Source organism: Cucumis melo, chromosome 6, assembly GCF_025177605.1.
Source record: "Cucumis melo cultivar AY chromosome 6, USDA_Cmelo_AY_1.0, whole genome shotgun sequence".
Lineage (NCBI taxonomy): Eukaryota > Viridiplantae > Streptophyta > Magnoliopsida > Cucurbitales > Cucurbitaceae > Cucumis > Cucumis melo.
The window spans coordinates 23,897,878-23,921,898 of NC_066862.1; positions in this window are offsets into that span (position 1 = coordinate 23,897,878).

A 24,021-nucleotide genomic window follows, 5' to 3' on the forward strand; every position below is an offset into this window, starting at 1 on the left:
GTATGAATCAAGTTTACAAAATAATCAAATGATCATATCGCTCCATCAACCAAAACACAATTTGTTTTTAATCCACGTAGTAATGTTGCTCATCCCATTGACCACTTTAAAAACAATTACTGCCAATTTAACCATAACTACAATGAACTGCAACAATTTTGGAAAAATAAAATACACGTAGTAAGTATATCAGTCAACTAATACATATAATATAAGTATATCATACTGTTGATATAAAAAACTGATACAAATTAAAAAAAGAAAAATAGAACCGAACTGATCTACAAAGTTCCTTTCGATAATATCGTAGCCCTAATTTTAATAAATAATATATGAGCAATTTACAGAAATAATATTAGAGCTTCAAAAAAGGGGAAGAAATATATACATATTTCTTGTTTTCCCTGAAGAAAAAATGAGGAGAATAGGAGAAGAAGACAAGGAGAAGATGATAAAAAAAAAAAAAAAGAAGCCGACGAAGAGGGAGAAATCTAAAAGAACGAAACTGAAGAGAGAAAAGAAGGACGGTGGAGAAGAACGATGGAGAAGATGTAGAAGAAGACGAGGAGAAGAGAAGTAGGTGAATATGAGAAATGGTGAAGAAGAACGATAGAGAAGAGAAGAAGAAAACAAAAAATGAAGGAGAACAATAAAGAAAAACGAAAGAGAAAGAGAAAACACCAAAGAAGGACAATTTTGGACTAATAAAAAGAATAAAATAAAAAATATCAACCAAAATTAAAAAGTTGCTATATTTGCAAAATTGAAAATATTAGTGCTAATATTGGTAAATTGGATTTTTATTGTGTCACCCAGTACAATTTCCCTATTTAATTTGTTTCTTCTTCCTCTGTCAACTTTCTTTTTCTTATTTGGCTCAATTATTTCATTCATTTTTTTTTTACTTTTGTTATTGAGTTTTTATAGTTAAATGTTTTTCTAAGGTTTTGTATGATTTTCTTTTTTGCCAAATTTCATTTTGTTGAGAATAAATTTTTGATAATATTATACTAGAAAAAGTCTTTTACATTTGTAAAAGGTTAATTTTCATAAATATAACAAAACACAAAAATATTTATGGCTCGTATAATATTTTTCAGAATTTTCAGATTTGCCCTTGCATCATTTTTCTTTCTTCTTCTTCTTTCTTTGTGATTTCTCCTCTTCCAGATTTCTTCATCTCCTCTTCCATATTTTATTTCTTCTATTTTTAAACGATTTGTTCTTCTGTTAAAATCTTCTATTTCATTTTCACCATTTTCGACAAGATTTTTTGAAACTAGTTCTTCCTTCTATTCGAGAATATCAAGATTGTTTAAATATCATTTTGACATGATCTAAACGATCGTTTAAAAAGAACTACATGATCGTGTGGATATGATCTAAATGATCGCTTACTATAGTCAACACAATCGTTTAACATGGTCAACACCATCGTTTAAAATTAAAGCCTTTTTCTCATTGTTAAAAAGTACTACACGATCATGTATCTGTTGGAATTTATGTCCTAAAAACTCGCAGTTTATAGCTTAAAATTATATTCTATTTAATAAAATGGTTATTGAGAACTTATTAGTAAAAATAGAATATTATAATCTTGAATCAAATAACTAAAGTCCCAAGGCTATCTAGTATAGACTTGAACTTTATGTAGAGACATAAATGTGGATCAAATTCGAGTTTATAGCCTAAACGATCTATAGTGTATGAATAAGGTTGGACATCTTATATCGGAAACACCATGGATGCGCCCTGCTCTGTAGTTAGTACAACCGATGTGATCTTGAATCGTTTGTATAGAGACATGGGAGAGGGAGCATCCTATTTAAAGAATTTGCATAAGACTGGAACCATGAAATAGTCACTTTTAAGTTATAACACTGTCTACTTTATAAACTTACTATTTCGATTATGATAACCTAGATAACTTACTCTTAATCTTGAGCTAACTATGAACTTCTGTTCAATCGGTATTATCCTTAGATCTGCATAGGTGAAGGCAACTCAATGGCACTGACCCAATAAGCCTCCCAATTTCAGGGGTAAGACCAGGTAGATGGCTAGGAACATAGGGTACAAGACGGAATTCACTTCTACCCATTTTAGGGTTAGTAGATAGGTTGTTTCCTTAAGGACTGAATCCAAGTCTTGAACAAGAGATCCTGCCCTCTCATTGGCCCGAGAGGAATTCGGTTTATAGGTTAGACCTTAAACCAAATGTTTAATAGTGGATTAGTGGACTTAAGGAACAAGATGTAGTCTCAAGGGTAAAATGGTATTTTGACCCAGTCGAGGTTATGACCAACTTGTGAACAATCGATTAACTTACTGATCATGGTTATATCAAACGGACACAAATATATCAATAGTGAGGGGAGTGCAACTACGAGACTTTAATGGCATGACTCGTTAGTTAACGAACGTTGATAGCTTGGTCTAAAAGAGTTTAACAGTTAATCTCGAATCGTTGGAGCCCATGATCTATAGGTTCAGTAGGTTCTCCTGCTAGCTCATATGGAATTAACTTAGAACAATATGTTGGAATAATTCAAATTGTTCGAATTAGGTAGAGAAAGAGAAACCGACGAATATATGTGATATAACCGTCAATTAAAGGGCCTTATATTTAAATGTGATTTAAATATTAAAAATATGAATATGGATTCATATTCGGAAACTCGGAATTAATGGAAATGGTCAAAGTTGTAAAAAGTCAAAATGTTGATTTTTGACTTTGAAAAGTCAAACTTTGACCGACTTTATATTCAAATGTGATTTGAACAATGAATGCAGATTCATGCTCAGGAGGTCGAAATTAGTCAAAACGGAAAAAATAGTAAAATGTTAAAATATTGACTTTTTGCTTGAAAAAGTCTAAGTTTGACTTTGACTTTAATTGTCAAATGACCAAAATGTCATTGGACTAAGTTAGTGGGAAAATCTAATATTGTTTTGGATAATCCCACTAGCACTTAGGGAGATAGGTGGCTACTTAAAATGTAAACACCTAGCCCACTAAGTTCCACTAATTGTTAGTGAAATAAGGTGTTGAGATTTAATAAGCTAATTACGTGCAATTTTGCATGTAATTAATCTATAAATAGGATTTTTTTCACATTGAACAAAATTTTTACTAATTTTGTAATTTTGAATACAAAATAAACCATTTTTGAAATCTCAACCTAATCTCCTCCTCAATTTCCATCTCTTTCTCAAATTCCTTCACTTAACGGGTCCCACAACCCGATTCTAAGTCTGAAAAATAATGGGTCCCACAACCCGGTTCGTGATCGTGAGAAGTTTTGGAGAAGTCGGAAAAAGCTTCAAAGGTAAGAATTTATTTTAACCCTAATTAGCGTAATTAGGGTAGTCTTAAGCATGTTCATCACTAAAGTGTTTAGTTGCATATAGAGTAATTTTTTCGATACTGTTTTCCGCTGCGTTCGTATGCCTTCCATCAATATTATGACCTAAACGACCATAGATCATTTGTTTAGACTGCAGTGAATGATCGTTTAAAAGAAGCTAAGATTACTCACGAGCATATGTGGTCAATTAATCTCGTGTTGACTAGGGTATTTTTGGTATTTCTATCATGGGCATGTGAGCTTTTTCTATTTTCAAAATTGTTTTATAGAATGTAAATATTTACCGGTTTGCTATATTTTTTAAAAACCCCATTTGTAAAACTTTAAACCAATTTTTTTTAATGAAATGATATTCATTTTTTACTCCAAAACATTTGTAAAACCTTAGACCAAGCATCTATAAACTTTATACTCATTTTTACAGAAACTTTTAACTAATAAATCAATTAATATTATTACTTGATTTTTTAATAATTAATTTTATCACAACTTTGAATCGAATTTATTTTTTATCAACTAATTTATTAAAGTTTTATTTTTACAAATGAAATAAAAAAAAAATTGTTTTCATATAATTTTATTCTTAATGATATTATCATGTACAACCAAAGATAGTTATCCTTAACTTCCGGTAATCTTATTCCAAGATTTATTATTTCGATATATTCTTAATTTCCAGCAATCTTATTTAATCTCTATCCCCTCAATCCAAACGTCCCTTATAGTATACTTTTAATGTATGAACATGTTAATCTTATGGTGGAGTTTTAAATCTATATGACATACGGGATTTACACATGGATACATACATTGAAAATGTATATAAAGATAAAACGCACTAAGTGGACTGGTTTTTGCTTATAAATTGACCTTAAACCCTTAATTATTATAATAATCATTGAAATTTGGCTTGAACCGGCTTTGAGAAGCTTCAAACCATCACGAACCGACCAAATAAATAAGTTGAACCAGCCTTGGAACCACGTAAACCGCCCCAAAACCTATGAAGTGGGCTTGAACCGATCTAAATCGGTCAAAGTAGTCTGGTCCAAACCGTTCAGATCGACCATTTCCTTGGCCCGTGCATCTAGGTTGAAGCATGATCAGCGTTACAATGTTGTTGAAGAGCATCACAACAATCATCTACTTTCTGGAAAATTTATGAATGACATCACGACACCATTTGAGCAACGTCACGATGCAGCTTCACTGTTTGATACCCTCTGTTTTCGGCCAGCTTCACAAAACTTCAATTTCTTCAAATTACAACCTAATTTGAACTAACTCCTCCAATCCAATTATAGATTCTCAATAACTCATATATAGCCATTAAGCACAGCCTAATTACAACAATTATTACAAATTGAAGCTCAATTTGATTGTAAATACCATAATATATCCATTTAAGCTTCAATCTCATTTGTCTTATGAATTAACACCCACCAAATATAGTTGGATGATATAAGCATGCTCCGATACCAATTAAAAGATTAAATAATCATACAACAAAAGTAATTGCATCAAATATCATCGTAACGGCATCAATTTTACAAATTAAACATGCTTTGAAAATTAAAAAAACATAATTTCAGAGTTCATATCTTTGTAGCTTAAATCCTTCCCGAATTGAAGTTGTAATAGATCTCAAACTTCTCTATGGTCACCATTAAGATCTTCTTCATTATTCTCAATAATTAGACACTTGTTTATGGGATCAAATTTATGATACATTCGAGTGATATTTAAGTGTGAGAGTTTTTGAACAAAGAGTATATTCTAGCAAAATTCTCAGCCATAAATAGTGCTATGCGAATCAAATTTGTATCTCAACTTAGACACTTAATTCATGAATTGAAGTGGGATTTGTCGTGAAACCTAAAGTATTACGCTTCACCTTGGAGCATCTTACACATCCTTGCACTTTAGGTAAGAAAATCCCACTCACAAAGTCAAACTTTGTTGACTTTGACTTTCAAAGTGTTTTTTTCTAATTTTTTTTTAATTTTCTGTTTAATTAAATAAATTTACGATTAACCAAATTAACTAATAAGAATTCTTTTAATAATACAAAACAATAAACTTTTTAACTAACTAATATTTAATATCAAATATCAAATTATTATTTTAATAGCCAATATCAATCAATCCGATTGACCTAATTTGAATCTCTATTCGAATTTTTAATACTATTTCTCTTTCAATTTATAATTTCTAGTTATTTCGAATATTATTAACAATTTATCCTTTAAATGAATTCAAACAGTTTGAATTCCTCGATCACACTATTCTAAGTTTGATATTTCGTGATAAGCTAGTGAAAAGACCTAATGGACCTACAGATCATGAGTTCCAAGGGAGTAATTAACTAATCAAACTATTTAACTTAATTAACCAACATTCGTTAACTAACGGGACTATCCATAGTCTGTAGTTGCACTCTTCTCATTATAGATATATTTGTGTCAACTTGATGTAACTATGATTAGTAAGTTAACTGGGTCAAAATATCATTTTACCTCTAAGATTACATCTTGTTCCTTAAGTCTCGTTGATTCTCTGATGAACAATTGGTTTATAGTCTAACTACTAAACTAACTCCCTCTTAGAACAGTGAGAGGATGTGGACCCTTGTTCAATTCCCGAAGTCACCATTTAAGGAAATAACCTCTCTACTATCCCTAGAATTAGGTAGGAGTGAATTTCCTTTTACACCCTATGTCTCTAGCTATCTACTTGGTTTTACCCTAAAAATAGGAGGCCTATTTAGCCAACGTTGTTGAGTTTTCATTACCATTCTAGATATAAGGATAATTTTGAATAAACAAAAGTTTATAACTAGCTTAGAATTAAGGTCGAGTTATCTAGATCATCAAAATCAAAATAGTCAATTTTTAACAGTAAACGGTGTTAAAATGTAAAAGTGACTAACTTATGGTTTGATCTTATGTAAACTCTTTGCATAGGATGTCCCCACTCGCATGTCTCCACATAAACGATTTAGGATCACAATGTTTGTTCTAAATACAAAGTGGGTTGCATCCATAATGTTTCTAAAATAAGGTGCCTAGTGACCACTTATATTATTAACCTTTAGACTATCAACTCGAACTTGATCCAGTTTTATGTCACTACATAAAGTCCAAGTATTCATAAATAATAGAATAGTTCATCGTTTATAAATCACAAGTTTCAACCTCACTTGGACTTGCTCAATGTCTGGAATTGTTGATTGTTCCTTATGAGACGCTCGAAACATAAGGAAGAAGTTTTGGTACATCTGGCAAATGTTTATATAAACCTGTCATCAACTAGAGGATTCAAGTCAATGTCGAAATTTATTGGAATGCCTTGAATTTATTATCTTTTGCTTTGAGCGACCAAGTATGGGAGTCTTACTACCGATTTAATTAATGAGTTGGGGTTTACAAGCAGTCTACCCTGGTGGGGATTTGAGAGCATAGTTAAATATTATTTATTGTGTTTTACGATTATTACCTTAGCTAGAGGCACCACAATTTTATATTCTATAATATTCTCTCTAATAAAATTATTCTTTCTTTGCTTTGTGGGCTCATCTAATACATTGTTAGTGAACCATGTACATCTCTGTGTCGATTCTATTATTTTATTTGCTAATTTTGCAACAAAAAAAATTGATACAAATGGTTGTTGATTCACTGTTTTGATAATTGCCAATCTCTCAACAGAGTCATCGTTGATCGAGTTCAAACTCAAAATTAGCCACATCGTGTACACTAGTCAAGTCTACTAGGAGGAGGAAAAGGAGTCCAAGAAGTATAATTACGGTGTATTTTCATTTGCATTTAAGATTTTAGGATGATTTTAATAGTTAAAGAAAATATTTGGTAGGTATGAGGAATTAGAAAGGTGAGATCCACAATATATTTGATTTTTTATGTTTTGTATCTACGACTATCTAATCTAATTAGATAACTAAGGATCTATTTGATAATGTTCCTTTTTTCTTTCTTTTTTTTCTTGTTTATGTTTCTCACTTTTTAAGAGATGGATGCGTTAGAAACTATTGGACAAAAATTTTAAGAAACATTTCTCAAAATTGAGAAAAATTTGAGAAGCTAGGGAACCTAGTTTTATTCCCATTTTATTTGATTACGATCCGTTTTTATTGTGTAATTGTAGTTGACCTATGGTACGAAGGCATATTTGAATTCATTTTTGTCTTCCAAGTCCTGGGTTCAACTCCAAACATCGATGATTTTGTATTCTTTTCTTCCTTATTATTAATTTTTCATAATTATCTTTCAAATTTACATGGACATTTTTAAATTAAATAAAATAAACTAAAATATTTACGACATATAGCCAAATTTTGGATTCTATCAATAGACACTGATAGATTTCTATTATAGTTTATCAATATGACTCATAGAAGCATATTCGTGTCTATCATTATTCATAGAATCTAAAATTTTGCTATATGTTGTAAATATTTTGTCAAATTTGTCATTTTTGACAATTTTCCAAAATTTATATGTTTTGTATTTTTAATTTATTTATTTTTTCTTTTTATTATTAATTTTTCATATATGTTTAAGGTTAATTTTCATAAATATAATAAAACACCAAAATATTTACGACATGTGTAACAAAATTAAAAAGCCCATGATATTTTCATAAATTCCAGGTTTGTCCTTGAATAATACTGACCATTTTTCACTTCTTTTTCTTTTTCTTTGTAATTTATTCATCTCCTATTTATATTATTAATTTCTTCATACTATTACTTATTCATTTTACAATATTATGGTTATTTATGTAAATATTTACCAATTTCTCCATTTCCTCTTCTAGAATTTCTTTATTCTTTTTCATTTCTCATCTTCTTTATTTTCTTCTTGGTACAATATCAGATCATTTTAGACTTGCTACGAGATCATTTAAATTTGCTATAAAATCGTTTAGACTTGCTATGTGATCGTTTAGACTTGCTATGTGATCGTTTAGACTTGTTTCGAGATCGTTTAGACTTGCTACTGGATCGTTTAAACTTGCTACGAGATTGTTTAGACCAGGTATATGGATACAAGATCATTTAGATTTGCTACTAGATCATTTAGATTTTGTACAAAATCATTTTTTCACGCGTGTGTGACTGATTAATTGTGGGGTATTTTGGTTAATTCATGTTGTGGGATTGTGAAATTTTTTCTTTTTTAAAATTATTCTATGTAGTGTAAATATTTTTGCGCATTGTTCTATTTTTTAAAAAACCCCTATGTTTAATATTTTTTCCTTTTTTTTATTTTTCATATTTATCTGTTTAATTTATTTTTGAATTTTAAATTTTAGTATTTAGATTCATATATTATTATTATTTTCATATATACATCCTTAATTTTATGGGGAATTGCGGTGACTAGCCTTTTGAGAATATGATATAGCAAATATACCACATTATTTTAGAATTTTGCAAATATGATAAAATTCTCATTTTTTAAAGTATTCTACATCTTAAATTTGTTATTATTATCAAACTATGTAGCCTTCAATAACTTACCTCTTCTCCCTTTTTTAATGTCATAATTATCCCTTATTTCTTCTTCCACTTTTTAATGCTCTAACCATTTTTTTATACGGGAAAAATGATTTGTTCTTCCTGTCTTAATCTTGCTTTTAGGATATCAATGCTACACGACATTAATTGCAATATGAAATATAATGGTTACTGATCGGAGTAATTTAACTTTGTTTGTGATTTTTCTTTAATTTCTTCTATGTGTATTTTGAGTTGAATTTTATTTCAAATGATTTTTTTGTCCATTGGTTTTGGTTTGGTTTTACTTTGTATCAGTTTTGTACATCGGTGTTGTGATGTACTTATATTATATGTATTAGTTGGTTGATATACTTACTACGTAATTTTCATTTTTTCAAATGTTATTAAGTATATGAATGATATAACTCATTGTATCATTATCAAGTACATCAACAATATATTATTAAAGTATATCAATCAAGTTTACAAGTATATATCAATAGTGTATCAAGTGTATTTAATCAATCAAGTGTATCAGTGAATAATACTAAGTGTATCTATAGTACTTCAGGTGTATTTTAGATACCAAGTGTATACATGTATCAAACATATAACGTGCACTAAGCGTATCAAATTTGTTGAGTGTACTAATGAAGCATAACAAGTTTACTAGCAGTGCATCAAGTGTATCAAACTTATCAATGAATTCTTTAAGTGTATCAAGGTGTTTCAGGTGTATCAAAGGGTATTGAGTATATCAAAAGTATCATGATGCATCAACTGTATCAAGGTCCAAAGGTTATCAAGAAGTGTCAAATGTATATCAAATGTGTTATGGAGTATGAGGTGTATCGAAGGATATTATAAGGTGTATTAGGTGTATATCAAGTGTATCAACTGTATATCAATAACAAGGGCATTTATGCCATTTTACATTTTTTAGGTTTTGTTTTTGCCATTTTTGCAAACAATAAATTTTTATACTATGGACTTAATTATTATAATTTGTTTTGCCTTTTTTACAAGTGCCCATAATTTTATTTTGTATTTTAAACAGTTCAATATTAAAATTTATATATTATTTTAATATTCCAAATTGAAATATTTAATATGTTTATTTGAATATTTTGTGAATTTTACATTTTTAATTTTGCAATAGACATCTTTATATGTTATTTTAAATTTAATTGATTATTTATAGTTCCTTCTAAATTAGTTAGAGTTTTACGTCATATAAATTTTTCTTACTAAAATTTTCATTTTAGTTATCTTTAATATTTTATAACCACGACATCTTACATAATAATATAATTGAGTTGAATTTGAATCAACAACATTTAAAACAAATGAATTGAACAAGAAATAATATTACAAATCAAAATTTAACGATATATGATTAATAAAAACTATTGTAATTTGTTATTAATTTTGCATCGAGATTTATGTATATTTGATCATGTTAATGTTTTATAATTTTTTTTTTATATATTTTAGTGAATTCTATATATATATTTTTTATTTTTACATAATTAAATTATATTTAAACTAAAAAATAAGTAAAAATTTTACGGAAAATAACAAAAAACGAGAAACAAAAAATGATTATCAAACAAATTTTTGTTTTTATTTTAATTTATTTTAAGAAATAGAAAATGATAATAGTTATCAATCATATTCTCATTTTTTGTTTTATAAAAAGAAGAAACAAGAACGAAAAACAAGGAACGAGAAACCAAAAAACAAGATATGAGAATGCATTATCAAACAAACCGTTATTGTTTTCTTGTGTTATCAATTCTGATTATGTTGTCACCAGGTTTTTATTTGCACCTTATTGTCAACCTTAGCTTCTTTTGATTTTTCTTTTTATTTGTTAGTGCATGCATGTAGAAGGAGTATGTTGAATTTATCACAGCTCAACTAACATAATGTAGGGAAATTTTTGTAAATATAACATAGTACTAAAATATTTACGGTTTGGGTAACAAAACCCATAAAGTTAGCAATTTTTTAAATATTTCAAGTTTGTCTTTCCGTCTTTATTCTTCTCTTCGTTACGATTTTTTTCTATCGTCTTTCTTCTTTCCTCTTCCTTTTTTTTTCCGCTTCAATTTCGTTTTTCTTCTTTTCCTATTCTTTTTTACGTCTTTAGATTTCGGTAACCGTTTTATCGTCTTTCTTTTTTTCTCATTATTTTTGCTCCGATTTCTTTCCATCGTTTTTTTTTGTCTTTTTATTTTATGTCGTTTAGATTAGGGTAACCATATCTAAAAGATCGTGTATAAGAAATCTTGAAAAAAAATATTGTTTAGATTGAAGTAGTTAAATCTAAACGATTATGTACCAAAAAATTAAAAAAAAATCGTGTAGTCAAATCTAAACGATTGTGTATCAAAGAATCTTGAAAAAATAAATGATCGTGTAAACAAATCTAAACGATCGTGTACTAAAAGAATCTTGAAAAAATTTGTTTAGTCAAATCTAAACAATAGTATACCAAATTTTTTTTTAAAAAAATATGTAGATTTGAGGTAGCAAAATTTAAACGATAGAATTGAAAAAATAAATTATTTAGATTTGACTATCCAAATCTAAACGAACAAATCTAAATAATCGTGTACCAAATAATAGTCAAATTTAAACGATCATGTAACAAATGTATTACGCACGTTGTTGATGTCGTGGTTGACGGAATATTTTTGATATAGTATTAACCTAATTTTAGATGAGGAATGTTCAGGCTAACAGTTGATATTGTTTATATGGAAAGAAAAAGTGATTGGGTAGGGAGGAGGTGATGTAAGGAAAGCATAATATAAAAGTTAAAAAGGGTTAAATGGTAAAAGGAATATGATGAGTAGGGAAATTTGTAGAAAGAGAAGGGAAGTTATTGGGGACTGTGATGAAATTTCTCTATCAAACCATACGGTGTTGAATAAAAGCTACCATTTTCCATTTAAGTGGTCCATATTGCCAAAATTCCTCCAAATACTCATGTTTTTTGTCTTTTGTCTTTTTTTTTTTTTTTAACTTCTTTTCAAGTTTAATTATATATTTCAGTATTTTTAGTTTATTTTATTGTTTTTCTTTTTATTTTTAGTTTAATTATAAATGTAACTTTTAAAATATTTAAAATATTCTAAAGTTGTAGTAAAATATTATTAAATATCTATAGCCTTCTTAAATTTCCCTTCTTTACATCCAGTTTTGTTCTGACAATCTTATAAATAATAGAGTTCGTATAATGCACATAATATAATATATATATATATATATATATACTATCTTTCATTCATTTTTCCTCTGTTGTCTTTTTCTTATATTCTTATATTTCTTATGTTTATTCTATTCCTCTCAATTTTACAATGGATTGAAAATTAGTCCAAAGTTATTAAATATTTTGTATAATTTTATTAGGATACAAGAAAAATGGAGTGACTAAATAGGACCCATGATTTTTTAGAAAAGAAAATAAAAGGAAAGCTAGTTAAGAATAATATAGAATAACGAGTCTCTTTTTATTTTTCTTTTTCCTCTTCTTCTTTTCTCTTTCATTATATAAGAGGGTCTTTGTTTCATAAGAAGAGAAGGGAACCACATGTAAATTATGGATGGGCATTTAAATTAAAGGACGCATACCTCTGTCTATATATATATATATATATGTCTTATACTCCTCAGAGTTTCACTGTTACTTCTTAAAGTTTTAAATATTTTAGAACTTTAATTTTCTTCTAGTATAAAACTTTTTGGAGTTCTTTTTTTTCTTTTAAAGAAATTAAGATTTTATTAAAACAAAATAATAATAATAATAACAAATCTCCACATTGTCGAAGTTCTCATTTATGACTAAAATTCTAAAAGACTTATTATATAGAAGTAGTTTTGAAATGTTAAGGAAAATAAAGTTGGGGATAATTGCAAACTCTTTCAAGGATATGATTTTTTTTTTCACTTTTCGTATGGAGTAAAATTGCCCATTTATTTAGAAATATAACAAAATGTCAAAATAAATTTGGAGTATTTTAAAAAAGGAAAATTGTATTGGGTGGCACAATAAAAATTCAATTTAGCAATATTAGTATTAACATTTTCAATTTTGCAAATATAGCAACTTTTTAATTTTGGTTGATATTTCTTATTTTATTCTTTTTATTATTCCAAAATTGCCCTTCTTTGGTGTTTTCTCTTCCTCTTTCGTTTTTCTTTATTGTTCTCCTTCATTTTTCGTTTTCTTCTTCTCTTCTCTATCGTTCTTCTTCACCATTTCTCCTATTCACCTACTTCTCTTCTCCTCGTCTTCTTCTGCCTCTTCTCCACTGTTCTTCTCCACCGTCCTTCTCTTCTCTCTTCAGTTTCGTTCTTTTAGCTTCTCGTTTTTTTTATCATCTTCTCCTCGTCTTCTTCTCCTATTCTCCTCATTTTTTCTTCAGGGAAAACAAGAATTATGTATGTATTTCTTCCCCTTTTTTGAAGCCCTAATATTATTTCTGTAAATTGCTCATATATTATTTATTAAAATTAGGGCTACGATTAATTCTTCCTCATCTCTTTTTTTCTTCCCCTTTTTTGAAGCCCTAATATTATTTCTGTAAATTGCTCATATATTATTTATTAAAATTAGGGCTACGATTAATTCTTCCTCATCTCTTTTATTTGTTCATAATATCTTTTATCGAAGAGAACTTTGTAGATCAATTTGGTTTTATTTAGTTACGTTCGGTTCTGTTTTTTTCTTTTTAATTTGTATCAGTTTTTTATATCAATGGTATGATATACTTATATTATATGTATTAGTAGACTGATATACTTACTACGTGTTTTTTATTTTTCCAAAATTGTTGCAGTTCATTGTAGTTATGGTTAAATTGGAAGTAATTGTTTTTCAAAGTGGTCAATGGGATGAGCAATATTACTACGTGGATTACAAAACAAATTGTGTTTTGGTTGATGGAGCGATATCATCATTTGATTCTTTTGTGAACTTGATTCATATTGAAATTCAGGTTGAGTCATGTATTGAACTTTTAGTTTAAATTTGTTGACTATAGGCTTTAATGATGTTCAACATGTTATTAAGATTGTAAACATACCATAACAACTGTATTGACAATACATAAAGTGTATCATGCTTAGTGCGTCAGGTGTATTTAATTAATTGAGTGTATCAACAGTGTGTATCAACAACATATCAAGTGTTTCAAACTAATAATATGTATCAACAAAGTTTAGCAAGTGACTAAGTGTATTAAATCTATCAAGTGTATCAACAGAGAATAACAAGGGTATCAACGATATATAACATGTATCAATGATATATAAAGTGTATCATTCTTAGTGCATCAAAGTGTATTTAATTGATTGAGTATATCAACAGTTGAGCAACTGTATCAACAATATATCAAGTGTACCAAACTAATAATATGTATCAATAAAGTTTAGCAAGTGATTAAGTGTATTAAATCTATCGAGTGTATCAAGAAACAATAACAAGTGTATCAACGATATATAAAGTGTATTATTCTTAGTGCTTTAAGTGTATTTAATTGATTGAGTGTATCAACAACATATCAAGTGTTTTAAACTAATAATATGTATCAGTGAAGTATTAGAGAGTAAAAAAAAGTGTACAAGCAGTACATCAAATCATGTGTATCGACGGTATATATTGGTGTATCAACGGTATATATTGGTGTATCAGCCGTATATATTGGTGTATCAACCGTATATATTGGTGTATCATTAATGACTGAAGGGTAACTTCGTAATTTCGTAATTTTAAAATGCAGGCTGGGCTTCAATTTTGCTATTTTTGCAAATGTAAAAATGATGTGCTATGGGTCTAATTTATGATACTATAATTGTTATATTTGCAAGAGCCTCTTTAAAAAATATAACAAAACGACAAAATATTTATACTGTATAGAAAAATTCCGAAAATAGAAAAAACCCACAGACCCACAATGAAAAATACCAAAAAAATACCGTGAACCACGCCGTCAACAAGCGTAATATATTTGGTATACAATCGTTTATATTTGGATAGTCAAATCTAAACAATTTGTTTTTTCAATTCTTTGTACACGATCGTTTAATTTGGTTACATGATCGTTTAAATTTAAGTAATCAAATCTAAACGTTTTTTTTCAAGATTTGGTACACTATTGATTTTTTTGTTATGCGATCGTTTACATTTTTTAAAATTTTTTAGTACACAATCGTTTAGATTTTGATAAACAATTTACTTAAGATTCTTTTGGTACATGATCGTTTAGATTTGACTACCCCAATTTAAATGATTTTTTAAAGATTTTTTTTACACGATCGTTTAGATTTGGTTATTTTTTGTACACGGTCGTTTAGATTTTAGCTACTAAAAATACCAAATCTAAACGACGATTTTTCAAGTCTTTTATATTTATATTTAGTACACGACCTTGAACAACCAAATGAAAGTTTGAAAAAAAAATAGATCTTTTATATTTGATACACGATCTTGAACCAAATAACAATTTGGAAAAAAGAAAAGAAGAAAAGAAGAAAGACGATAAAATTCGCAGACGAAGAGGTGAAGAAAGATGATAAAAGGGAAGGACAAACTTGAAATATTTAATAAATGACTGACTATATGGACTTTGTTGCACGACAGTAAATATTTTACCAGTTTGTTATATTTATAAAAAATTTTCAATAAATTTCATCTTGTCTCATTTTGCCGTTTAAAATATTTCAAGTGATTTTGTTATTTAAAATAAATTTGGTTAAATTATTAAATAATGCCCATAAACTTTACGGTTTTTGTAAAAAAATGTTCATGAAGCTTAAGAAGTTTCAAAAATACTTGTAAACTTCTAAAACTTCCAAAATAAACTTCCAAGATGAATCTAAAAATATAATTTTCGTTAATTTTGGGTGAAAACCATTAGTGTTTTGTGTGAAAATGTCCTTGAACTTTTAAAAGTTTAAAAAACACCCTTAAATAAAAAAAATTAATTAAAAGATATGGATCTTTTAAAAAATATAACAAAGCGGCAAAGTATTTGTTAGGTTTTATGTCCTAAAACTCATAAATAGTAAATATAATCCATTGACCATTATTTATAAAATGTTTTATTATTATAATTTCAATAAGTGTTATTGATTATATTATTAGTTTTGCCTTAATAACCTAAATCCAATAAACAAAAATCCTAAGCTGTTTGATGAGTTTTGAACAGTATGTAGAGACATAAGGGGATCAATGTTCAAGATCAGCTTAAAAGGTCTATAGTATAGGGTTAAAGTTGGATACCTTATCCTAGTAACACTATGGATACGACTCACTTTGTATTTGATACAAACACATTGATCCAATGCATTCGTGTATGCGACATGCGAGTGAGGGTATCTTATGCAATGAGTTTGCATAAGACTGGACCATGAAATAGTAATCACTAGATGTAACTTCGTTAACTAGTTGAATTTCTATTTCATTAGGATGACCTAGTTAATTTAGTCTTAATCCCGAGTGTATTATGAACTTTGATTTGCAAGGGTTTTTCCTTTGATTTGTACGGGTGAGAGTTGCTAGATTGTCGACTCAATATACTTATCATTTTGGGGACAAGACTGAGTGGGGAGCTGGGAACATAATCACAGAAGATGGAATTCACTCATTCCCACCTTTAGGGTAAATAGATAAGTGTTCCCTTAAATGGTGTCTCCGAGACTTGAACAAAGGGCTCTACCCTCTCTATGACACGAGAGGGGTTTCTGTTTAGTGGTTGGACCATAAACAGGTTGTTCATTAGAGGAGCACTGGTATTTAAGGACTAGAAGTAACCTAGGGGTAAAACGTTAATTTGACCCAGCTGGTGTTACAAACACTTGTGAAGGACTAAATTACTGGTATTGGTCTATATTCGTGGACAGAGAAATATATCTACAGTGAGATGAGTTCAACTGTGAGTCTTTAGTGGAGTGTACACACAGTTAACGAATATTGATTAATGTGGTTAATCAGTTTAGTCAATTAATCTCATATCGTTGTAGCTTCTGATCTGTAGGTCCATTAGGTCTCTTTCCTAACTCATAAAGAGTAATGAGACTTATTTATATTGGTTTGTGATTTGAAATGTTCATATTTACTTTGAGAATTAATATAATGCATATTGATACATTATAATATAAAATTTATATTTTAATTAGACTTTATTATATAAATTTAATTTTGAATATGATTCAAAATTAAATTACGAGAGAATAAAATATTTGAATGAGTTCAATATTAGTTTGATGTGAATTAGATTCATATTAAAACTATAGGTTAAAATTTAATGTGTATGTGATACATATTAAAACTATAGGTTATGAGAGAAATTTATATTTGAACATGATTCAAATTTTTGATCAAATTAAATATAAGATATTTAATATAGAAATTAATTAATTGGAGAATTAATTAATAATTTAGTCAAATTTGATTTAATTAAATTAAAACTATAGGTTATGCGAGAAATATTCATTTAAATATGATTTAAATGAAATGTTAATTAAATATATATATATGATTTAATTAATTATTAAATTAATTAATTATTTATTTTAATATATATTAATTTAATATTAATTCATTAAATTATTAGGGAACGTGGGTGGCTTTTTCATGTTCCCATTTATTCTCTCAACTTCCCACTTCTTCTGTTTGAAGAAGAGAGAATTTTTTGCGTAATAAAACAAAAGGTGAGTTTTGTGATTTTGGAGGTACATCGCATTCTCTCTAAAATCTTTTTCTCTTTGGAAAAAATTCCCTCAATGCAATTTGGTTTCCACAAACCATCTCAGAGAATAGGAAGGTTTCCAAGTATTGGTGCCCTAAATTGGTATTTGGTAGATTCAAAGTCGTCAACGAGCGTAAGTTCTTATTCTCTATTTTCTTGAAAGCATGCTTAGCCATAGAAATTCATTTTATAATTATTTTGCCAATGTATTAGTATTTTTAGGTTCCAATTAAAATTGGGTTAAGGTTCTGTAATTCTTCCACTGTAAAGGGCTTTTTATCTCTTCAGTATTTACACTGTATAGAACAATTCCAAAAATAGTAAAAGTCCAGAGGTCTGTCTAAAATACAAAAAATGCCCCGTCAACCACATCGTCAACAATGCACCTGTAATATATGTACAATCGTTTAATTTGGTTACGTTTACATTTGGTTACACGATCGTTTAGATTTTGGGACCCAAATCTAGACGATTTTTTTAAAAAATTTGGTACACGATTTTTTTAATTCTTTTGGTACACGATCGTTTAGATTTGTCTAAACGATAATTTATTTTTTTTACACGATCGTTTACATTTGGCTACTTCAATCTAAATGATTTTTTTCAAGATTCTTTATGCACAAACTTTTATTTTTTTACACGATCTTTCACTTTTTTTTTACACGATCATTTACATTGGGATACTCCAATCTAAATGATTTTTTTCAAGATTCTTTATACATGATCTTTATTTTTTTTACATGATCGTTTATTTTTTTTTACATGATCGTTTACATTTAGCTACTCCAATCTAAATGATTTTTTTTCAAGATTCTTTATACACGATTGTTTATTTTTTTTACACAACTGTTTACTTTTTTTTTACACGATCGTTTACATTTGGCTACTCCAATCTAAATGATTTTTTTTTCAAGATTGTTCATACACGATCGTTTATTTTTTTTTACACAACCGTTTACTTTTTTTTACACAATCGTTTACATTTGGCTACTCCAATCTAAATGAATTTTTTTCAAGATTCTTTATACACGATCTTTTAGATTTTGCTATTTTTTGTACACGGTCATTTAGATTTGGTTACCCAAATTTAAACGATGTTAAAAAAAGAGGAAAAGAAGAAAGACGATGAAAAGAAATCACAGGGGAAAAAAAGAGAAAAAGAAGAAATACGATGAAAAGATTAAACGACGTGAAAAAAGAATAGGAAAGGAAGAAAGACAATGGAAAGAAATCACAGCAGAAAAAAGAAGAGAAAAAGAAGAAATACGATGGAAAGAAATCGCTGCAAAAAAAAAAAAAGAAGAGAAAAAGAAGAAAGACGATAGAAAGAAATCATAGCAGAAAAAAAAAAGAAGGAAAAGAAGAAAGACAATGAAAGAAATCGCAGGAGGAAGACGATGAAAGAAATCGCAAGGAAGAGAAAAAATATGGAAGGGCAAACTTGGAATATTTAGAAAATGTCAAACTTTATAGGCTTTGTTGCATGGGTTGTAAATAGTTTGGTGTTTTGTTATTTTATGGGCTTACTATTTATGTCCCTTCCCTTATTCAATACCCTCTTACCATTTTTTTTTTTTTGGTTAACTATTTGACAATTGTATATCTTAGAATTCAAGGACACAGATATACAACCTATAGAACAATTCATGTTCAAGTAAGGTTGTTTGACAATTGTATATCTAAAATAAATAAATAGACAAAGAAATAAAATTGTTCACTTCAATGAACTATAATAAGAAAAAAGATAATAAATAAAACACCAAATGTAACGACCCAACTTTTTATACTAAGCTGAGATCATTACCACCTACAGGAAAATAAAACTTCTTAAATCAAAATGGAAAATAAAATAAAAGCTCATAATCAAAAACCTCAAATACTCATTATAATCATAAATAAACAAAAGTAAGTAGAAATAAATCTCAAAATAAAATCCTAGCTCGGACCCTATCTAGTTTTAAGAGAGTATAAATAAAAATACATAAATACTGAAATAAAAAACTAATAACATAAGGCGGAAGCAAAAGTGTTTCCCTATGACATGCCACAGTCATTTCTTGTCATTCGCCAGCTTTCCTCTGCCCATACCTCTATCCCTGCCTGAAAAATTAAACATAAAAGAGTGAGTATAAAAATATACTCTGTAAGGGACCTACTACTAGTCACGCTAGGTGTCTGTTAGCTTCCTATGAGAGTCCTGTAAAGTGGTACCTCTAAACTGACACGTTCCCGAACATGCGCAACCTGTGATCCTGTAAGAACATTTTTGATTTTCAGTGAACCCAAATGAACACCTAGGACAAAACTGGTCTTTCGTGAACAGAAGGAACACCTAGGAAAAAATTGGTCTTTAGTGAACTTGAAAGAAACACTAAGACAATCGCGTTGTGAGTTATCTCGTCGGACCACACATATACATATCATCTCATACTAGACTGGTGATCTCGTCGGACTACACAATCATAAAAAGGTGGTTATCCCGAGGGACACCCATGTGGGTACGACTGTAATAGGTAAAACTAACAGTATACCCTATCCATAACATGTAGCATAACATCATATGCATGACATGAACAATAATCATAGCATTCTTAATCATGAGATTAATATTTCATGCATTAACATCAATATCATCAATCATATCATCAACATAACTCAGTCATAACTAACTCAAATAACACCCAAAATAATTTCAACGTTAATGAAAATTAAATTTATGACAATTAAGATTTAAAATTAATTTAATTTGGGACGTTACACCAAATGATTTTAAACCTTAAATATTTTAACAAAATTGTGTCCATTAGTATTAATAGCCAAAAAAAAAATTATTTCACATTTCATTGTTTTGGTATGTTATAAGAGGAGATTTTGAGTTTGGAATTTGGAGAAATTTTGTGTTTAAATTTAAACTTTTGATTGTTGAGAAAATTGGTGTAAGTTAATAATTGGAAAATTAAGAGAAATATGAGTATATCTATATAAAATAAAGGTTAATTTACATAAATGTAACAAAATCTAAAAACATTTACGACTTGTATAACAAAAAACAAAAGTCCACGAAGCAGATAAAATATTTTCATAAATTTCAAGTTTGCCCTTATATCACTTCTCTTTCTTTTTCTTCATTCTTTGCAATTTCTTTTCTTCTAGATTTATTCATCATTTTTCTTCTTCTATTTTTCAATGATATATTCTTATGTTTAAATCTCCTATTTCATCACTATTTTCGACAATATTCTTTGAGGCTACTTCATCTTTCTCATATTTGAGAATATCAAGATCATTTAAATATCATTTTTCGTTGAAATATCATTTTTACATTATTTAAACGATTATTTACCATGGTCAATACGATCATTTAAATTTTGAAGCCCTTTTTCTATCGTTTAAAAAGAATTACACGACCATGTTGATATGATCTAAATGATCAATTATCATAGTCAACATAATCGTTTAGCATGGTCAACACGATTATTTAGATTTGAAGTCATCCGTCATTTAAAAAGAACTACCACTATAGTGTGGATATGATCTAAACGACTACTTATCATAGTCAACACGTTCGTTTAGCATGGTCATCGTTAAAAAGAATTACACGATTGTAGATCATTCGTTTAGACTGTAATACACGATCATTTAGAAGAACATTACTCACGCGTGTGCGGTCGATTAATCGCATGTGGACTAAAGTATTTTTGGAATTTTTCATTGTAAATATGTGGGCTTTTTCTATTTTCGAAATTGTCCTATAAAGTGTAAATATTTTACCGATTTGTTATATTTTAAAAAAAATTCTAAAATAAATAAGAATATATATATATATATATATATATAACAGAAATACGAGCATGGGAGTGAAAGAGAATCGAGACAAAACACTCTAATTTCATCAAATTAATGTGAAATCGAAATCGAGAAAAACTTTAATATCAAGAACACTTACTTTAGAATTCAAAATTCTCCTTCATTTCTTGATTTTTTTCATTGATTCCAAGTCGTAGACGACCATAAGAATCTACTCTACTATTCTCTGGCTCTTGAGCACGATTATGGGATTGAATCAATGATCGATTTAATGAGTTTTTAGAGAAAACGAGAATATGAATATTTTCAAAAAATCTTTAGTATCTCCTTCAATTCCATCAAAAATCCTCTTCTTTATTTGAACAATATCTTCAATACATATAAGTTAATCAATTTGATTAATATTTGAAGAAGTCCTAGAGGTGGAAAAACCTCACCTCTTCGAATCGTAAAATTGTTTAATTTTTAAAAAATCTAAAAATAAACTTTATAAATATTTTATTATTTAATATTAATTAATCTAATTAATTAATATTAAAATAATACTATCAAAACCTGATCAATCAAATTAAATTAATTCGAATCTCTATTTGAATGTTCTGATATTTAAATCTTATTTAAATATCTTTTAATTCTCAAAAACTCGTTTAAAAAATAATGTTATGATATATATATAATTTGTCTTACAATTAGTTCGTTTCAAACATAAGAAAACTTCAAACGATCGAATTGATCACCATATTAATGGTACCTAGGGGCATTTTTTTCTTACTTTTTTTTCATTATTAGAGTTATTTTTATCACAAGGTATTAATGATTTCGGTTTAAACACTAATGATTGAGGTATTTTTTGAACTTTTATTAAGTTAATGGGTATTTTTGAAACAAAACTTTAATGGTTCCCATCCAAAACTAACGACAAAGGTATATTTTTAAGTTTTTTTTAAAAGTTAAAATATTTGAAACTTGATGAACATTATTGGACAAAGTTTTGGAGCATTTTTATAATTAAGCCAATAGATTTTTCATTTTTGTAGAGAAATGACAAAATTGAAGGAGGTTCCATTAATATAGGTATATTTATATTATTGTTATTATTTATTATGGTGGATTATTATTTTTGTTCATGTTCCATCCCAATCCATTTGAATAGTGAAAAGAAATAGGGAGGGAGGCCAATCTTTTAGGACCACTTACCATTCCCATGCGCTATCATGTGCCGCATGCTTCCATTCCCTCTTTCTTAACCCATGTTTAACATTTTCATTCTCAACTTAATTACTTTTCACCCCCCCCCCCCCTCCCTCTTTTATTATGATATATGGTTTTGGTTAATTTGCTCTTTCATTTGGTAATATTTTATGAAATTCGTCCAAAATCATGATTTTACAGTGGAATTCAAAAACTATTTCATGACGTTAGGATATAGCTAGAATTAAATGAATATGTAAATGTAAGAATTTGACCTTTTAAAGAGACGTTGTTTGTCCTCAAAGAAAACAGTGATGGTGGTTAGGTGTTTTAAGAGTTGTCATAGATTGTGCTTTTGATACTTTGATATCTTGTGATCTACCTATCTTGAACTAAGTCATTGATGATGATATGATATAATAGAGATGAAATAATAGAGAATTGCATAGAGTGAGTATAAGAACTTGAGCTGATAATTAAAGTATTTGTCATAGCATGGAAATAGTGGTAATGGTTTGTCATGTGTGTTAGAATTATCATAGATCGTGCACTTTCAGTCCTTTAAAATGTTGTGATCTAGCTTGAACCAAGTCATTCATGACATACTTCTTTAAATGAGTTGTCTAAAGATGTCAATATGTAGTCATGTAGGATACAATGAATACTATTACATCTATAGTGTGTGATGGTAATGTTATTAGGATGGGAATATTTTATAATTTGCAAAGGACGAGCACTCAATGTCAAGTGGCCAAAATCTAACATGTGTGTTGTAGGCTAGAGGTATTTATTAATAGTCTTGTGTTGAATAGAAGTTATATGTCCAACTAAGTTGGAGTTATGGACATAGAGTCTCTCTCTTAATAAAAAAAAAGAAAAAGTCTAAAGAGAAAAATAAAGAAGTAGATAAAGATTCGCTCCATCACAACTTGATTTTTATTCTTGAAAATTAGTTTTGTAGAACTAGTTCTATAATTGGATTTGTCATGTACTTTTTATTAACATTTTAAAATTCGAACTAAGGTTTAAAAGCTTTAAAAAATTGTTTTTAAAAACTCTTGTTTTTCTTTTTTAAATTGTTGGCTAAAAATCAAGGAGCATCATAAAGAAATTGCAAAAAAAAAAAAAAAAAAAAAAAAGCCATTAACAAAATTACCAAACAACTAACTGCCTAAAGACTTCACTTAGATTTAGCAAAAACAAATGGGAAACTTCATTTAAAAAAGACTGACATCTTAAATTCAAAAAACAAAATAAAAAATAAAAAATATTGACTTTGGAAGAATTCTAGAACCAAACCTATCATATATAAACTTTGGCTATTTGGTAGGTTTTAATTTTAAAGAAAGAAAAATAAGAATCCTAATTAAATCTAACT